Here is a 6000-nt window from a genome sequence, read left to right as displayed (position 1 = left end):
TCCGTCTTGCAGCATGTAGATGAGAGTAGATTTAAGTCCTCCAAGTAGCATCTCCAAGTAGCATCTCCAGTAGCATCGCATAGCATAATCCTACCCGGCGATCCTCTCCTCGTCGCCCTGTAGAAAAGCGATCACCGGGTTGTCTGTGGAACTTGGAAGGGTGTGTTTTATTAAGTATCCGGTTCTAGTTGTCATAAGGTCAAGGTACAACTCCAAGTCGTCCTGTTACCGAAGATCACGGCTATTCGAATAGATTAACTTCCCTGCAGGGGTGCACCACATAGCCCAACACGCTCGATCCCATTTGGCCGGACACACTTTCCTGGGTCACGCCCGGCCTCGGAAGATCAACACGTCGCAGCCCCACCTAGGCAAAACAGAGAGGCCAGCACGCCGGTCTAAACCTAAGCGCACAGGGGTTTGGGCCCATCGCCCATAGCACACATGCACGTTGCGAGGGCGGCCGGAAGCAGGCTTAATACAAGAGCAGGCTTACGTTCCAATCCGGCGCGCGCCGCTCCGTCGCTGACGTCTGAAGTGCTTCGGCTGATACCACGACGCCGGGATACCCATAACTACTCCCGCGTAGATGGTTAGTGCGTATAGGCCAATAGCCAGACTCAGATCAAATACCAAGATCTCGTTAAGCGTGTTAAGTATCCGCGAATGCCGAACAAGGCCAGGCCCACCTGTCTCCTAGGTGGTCTCAACCTGCCCTGTCGCTCCGCCACAAAGTAACCGTCGAGGACCGTCGGGAACCCAGGCCCACCTCTACCGGGATGGAGCCACCTGTCCTTTCAGCCCCCTCATCAGAATCACTTGCGGGTACTCATCGAGCTGACCCGACTTTAGTCACCATCTGTATAGTATGTATGAATGTATAGTATATACCCGTGATCACCTCCCGAGTGATCACGGCCCAATAGTATAGCGAGGCAGACTGACAAGAATGTAGGGCCAATGATGATAAACTAGCATCCTATACTAAGCATTTAGGATTGCAGGTAAGGTATCAATGACTGTAGCAGCAATGACAGGCTATGCATCAGAATAGGATTAACGGAAAGCAGTAACATGCTACACTACTCTAATGCAAGCAGTATAGAGAAGAGTAGGCGATATCTGGTGATCAAAGGGGGGGCTTGCCTGGTTGCTCAGACAAGGAGGGGTCGTCGGTGACGTAGTCGTACTCGGTGGCATCAGCGTCGGTCTCGTAGTCTACCGGAGATAAGAGGGGGGAGAAACAATGAATACAATGCAAACATAAACACGGCGATGCGTGACGTGACAATGAGCGGTGCTAGGTGTGCCCTAACGTGGTATGAGGTGGTACCGGTTAAGGGGGGAAACATCCGGGAAAGTATTCTCGGTGTTTCGCGTTTTCGGGCAGAGGAGCCGGAGGGGGAAAGTTGCGAGTTCGATAGGTTAGGGGTGTGTGGCGAACGAACGGACTGCGTATCCGGATTCGTCTCGTCGTTCTGAGCAACTTTCATGTTGAAAATATTTTAATCCGAGTTACGGATTAAAAGATATGATTTTCTAAAGATTTTATTAATTTTGAAATTTAATTAATTATTTAATTTAATTCGAAATGGATTTATGACATCAGCATGATGTCATGCTGACATCAGCAGTCAACAGGGTTGACTTGGTCAACCTGACAGGTGGGTCCCGTTCGTCATTGACTGTTTAGTCTAATTAATGTTTAGCTAATCTAATTACTGTTTAATTGAACTATTTAGTTAATTAGGTTAATCTAATTATGATTAATTAACTTAATTAATTCCTTAATTAATTAATTAATTTAATTATTATTTATTTATTTAATATATATATTTTTTAATTCTTTTTTTTTATAAAACCGTTCTGGGCGTGGGGCCCCCTGTCATAGGCTCACAAGGGCCAAAAGCGGGTGTGGGCTAACGGGTTAACGAGCGCAGCCCAGATGGGTGGACCCGGCAGGGGCCGGATCTGGGAAGCGGTGACCACGGCGAGGTCATGGCCGGAGCGGGGCGCGCTGGCCGTGGCCTGTGGAGAGGCGACCGTGGGGAGGAGCGCTCGGGGCCGGCGCTGTCGGGGGAGCAGGGGGACGGAGGCGAGGGCGCCGTCGACGGGGCGAGCGAGGAGCGGTGGTGCTCGCGCGGGGACAGAGGGGAGAGGGAACCGGCGCGGGAGTGAGGCAACGGTGCGGGGCGAGGCCACGGTGAGCGCGGGCGGGGCGCGTCTTGAGGCCGGACGGGGCAGGCGCGGGCGGAGAATGACGGCGATGGGAGGGGGTCGGAGCATGGCAGGGAGCCATGCGCCGGCGCGGACGACGCGGGCGTGCAGGTGCGCTGCTGGAGCGCGGGGAAGAGGAGAAGGAGGGGGGTCCTCACAAAGGGTTGCAGGGTCATGGCAATGGGCTCGGGGAGGACAGGGACGACGAGGTCGGGGTCGGGTCGGCGACGGAGATGAGGTCGAGGCGGCGAGGTCTCCGGGCGGTGGTGGCGTGACGACGGGCGACGACATCGGGTCGGTGACGAGGCGAGGACGCAGCTTCAAGCGAGCGCCGTGCGAGGGAGAGGAGGGGCCCGGAGGAGTCCGGGAGGGGCGGCGCCGGCGGCGGTTTGCATCGGGCACGAGCGTGCGGGGGGAGGTGATCGAACAGGGGCGCTCCTCTCCCTGTGCCGATGCGTATGTGTGTGTGTTGCGAGTGGCGGCGCTGGGAGGGAGACGAGGGAGAAGTGGGGATCGTGAGGGAGTGGGGCACTAGGGTTCGGGGAATGGAGAGGCAGGCCATATAGGCCACGGCCGGGGTGGGCCGGTTGGCTGGCTAGCTAGCTGGGCCTCATGGCCCAGCGGGGGGGGGGGGGGTTCTGGTCTTCTGTTTTTTTTGTTTGTTTTGTTTGTTTTCTTTTATTTATTTTCTCCTCTGTTTTAATTCAATTTAAAATATTTATGCATCTTATAAAACTGTGTCTTCTACACCATAATTATCTATGTAATATCTGGTACAAACCGAACAATTTTATTTTAATGTTTGAAAACTTTTATTATTTACCAAATTTTAAATTTGAATTTGAATCGGTTTCGAATTAACTCGAGATTAGCAACTATAATCGAGATGACGTGGCATCACTAGCAGAGGATCACTGTAGCTTAATTACCCGGGCGTCACAATTCTCCTCCACTACAAGAAATCTCGTCCCGAGATTTAAGAGGGGTGTAAGGGGGGAAATTTGGTAACGAATCTAGCGGGTCTTCTCATCCTGGCTTGCTCTTCTCGAAGAGGCCGGTCCAATACATTGATGTCTTCATTTCGCTGCTTTAGGTCATCAAGATGAAGTCGGCGTCCTTTCTTCCGGAACTCCATCGTACTTACGAAGGAATAAAGGGTGGGCATACAGGGAGAACGAACCTCTGCAAGGTTAACTATCTGGTCGATAAGATCGGGGAAGGTGGCGGAAAGTAACTCTCGAATTGAAACTTAACGAATTATCGAGAGCAAAGTAAGTAAGTACCACGAGAAGTTCCAAGCGGGTAGGCAATCGTTCGATGCCTGTTACAAGGCGTGAAAGGGGTTCAGAGCAACGGGAATAAGCATTGCGTCTGATACGAGAATAGATCACTAGGAAGGTGGCTCGTGATCTTTCATACGAAGCCAAGCGTGAGGATTAGCTTTAGTAACAGGGGTGCAGGAGAGTCAGGTTTCGATCCTGTGGAACTGTGGGTTATGGGCCCACCATGTGGTTGAAAGTAGGAAGGGGGCCGACATTTTGCACGGTCATGATAGTAAGGTGTGTCAAAGGGTAGCCTGTCAGATATGTCGGCAACAACATCGATACCAAGGGCGAGGGACGAAGAGAACCATTTTCCTGCTCGTCGAACGAGGCGGACCAATAGGCAAGGTTCTCGTCCATCGGTGGCTACCAGAATGTCATCAACAATAGTAACGGGGTCTTATTGACAGAGTCGTACAACCGAGGTGTTTATATAAGCAGCGAATCTTTACTTCTTAGATCATATAAATCACAAGAAAGGTTAAACAAAACAATGGAAAGGAAAAGGTGATCATCAGATCAAATAGAACAATGGAATGGAAAATATGTTTATACACCTATTTCAGGGGTATATCCTTCCCAAGGACAAGCAGAACATGATAACCATGACATGATATTAAGTAGAAAAGCCTCTAGGTGAGGGGAGAGAAATTTTCATGACATTATCCATACAGCGGTGTTTGGATAATTGAGCAAGAAACGTTTAGCATTGGGCTTCAAATGTTCTTGTTGAAACATCGGAGTACCATAGACATGCTTCGAGATAGAATTGACATGGTCTTCAGGTGAAGATCAAACTTTGGAAACACGAAGGATCCATCAGGAATAACTTGTAGAATAAGTCTTACAATTTCCCCATGGATGAACGGATAACCTTGTTGAAAAGGAATCTATAATGATAGGTCCTCCAGCCGGGGGGGGGGGGGTGCTAGGCATGACATCATGTTACCGGGTCATCAAAGGATCAACGTCATAACTCCTGGAAAGTTGTACCAACCATTATATCTGACCGAGATTCAGATCCAATTGGTGTCATGATGCCTCAGACTCAGGATGTCCGAGAAGAAAAGGCGCAACACAAATCATTGAAATGGCATTGCAAGATTCTCGGGAAATGAACTATGGGAGCGGGTTCCTGAAACAATAGTTCATCATTAAACCAAGGAGAGGTGAGGGGGTGGCTGATTGACTCAGCGACAATTCATTGAGATTTTCAAAAGATGGATTTCCACAATAATGTGAACAAGAAGATGACATTTGTCAGATCAAATCGTATAGTGATGTATGCTCGAGGAAAACATACACAATTAAACATTGGTTGAAAGGTGTGCCCAAAATATGACCTTAGGCAGCAAGATCACTATTAGAGTGACGATTCAATAACCAACAGTCTAAGAACAAACTGTCAATCATTAACTTCAAGCAATAGGGTTGCTAAAAGTACAGAATCCAAGCAGCATCATTCCCTTGTTGGAATCCCGGTTAGAATCAACACAGGGAACAAGAAGGAATGGTGATGGTGAGAAGTATCACTTGCATCAAGAATTCTCAAGAGGTGGTGAAATTACCACGACATTTTTCACATAAAAGATGGTAATATTCCAAGCTAAAGAAGAACAAACGTTGGATAGCAAGGAACTCAAGGTATAACACAAAACATGAACAAGTTTTGTGTTGAACGGAAGACAATAAAGTGGTCACTGATAACACAAATCATCGAGGGCAAGGATGGTATTACTCAACATGAATTCAACTGGTATCCTGGAAGTGCTCAGAATGTTGATGATATTCACGACACATTTGTCGCGAGAGTTCATGAAGATGTAATCGATCGGTGATGACATCAAGTCAGAGTAATGATAAAGTGAAAGGTTATTGGAACCAAGGGTACGACACAAACTCGAAACCAAGCTTGTTGTTCAAGGCGAAATGATATGACGATGATGATCGACGTAAGGTTAGTTCATCGTCAAAAATTGTGCTCCGGGAAGAAGGACCGGGTAGCACAGTTAAAATTAGCTCGATAATGGTATAGCCGATCAGGCTAGGTATGACTTGAAGGATTAATAAATTTGTAAGCAGTGATGGGTTCAAATACTTGTTGAATCGCAATGCGAACTCGATTCAGTTATCGGTGTCTTTGAGTGTATAATAACTCAGAGCCCGTGAAAAATTGGAATCAGTGGAAAGGTAGCACTTGATGAAGAACTCATAAGAAGTTATGCAGTTCCATGATAATCTTGAGATACCAGGGGGTAATACTCGACACAAGATCAAGTAAAGATTGGACGGGTGTATTAATCCATAGAAGACAATTGTTTTAACTTGTGCGAGAAATGGAATCAAGGAAGAACAATCATGGTCGGAACCACGGTTGCAAGGGATCAATTCACAGATACCATATGTTAGTTATCAAGGAAATAGTTATTATTACAAGAAGCTTCCATGATAGGATATACAT

Source organism: Triticum aestivum, chromosome 7B, assembly GCF_018294505.1.
Source record: "Triticum aestivum cultivar Chinese Spring chromosome 7B, IWGSC CS RefSeq v2.1, whole genome shotgun sequence".
NCBI classification, from domain to species: Eukaryota; Viridiplantae; Streptophyta; class Magnoliopsida; order Poales; family Poaceae; genus Triticum; species Triticum aestivum.
The sequence above is the reverse complement of the archived record's forward strand: the minus strand, read 5'-3'. Positions refer to the sequence as shown.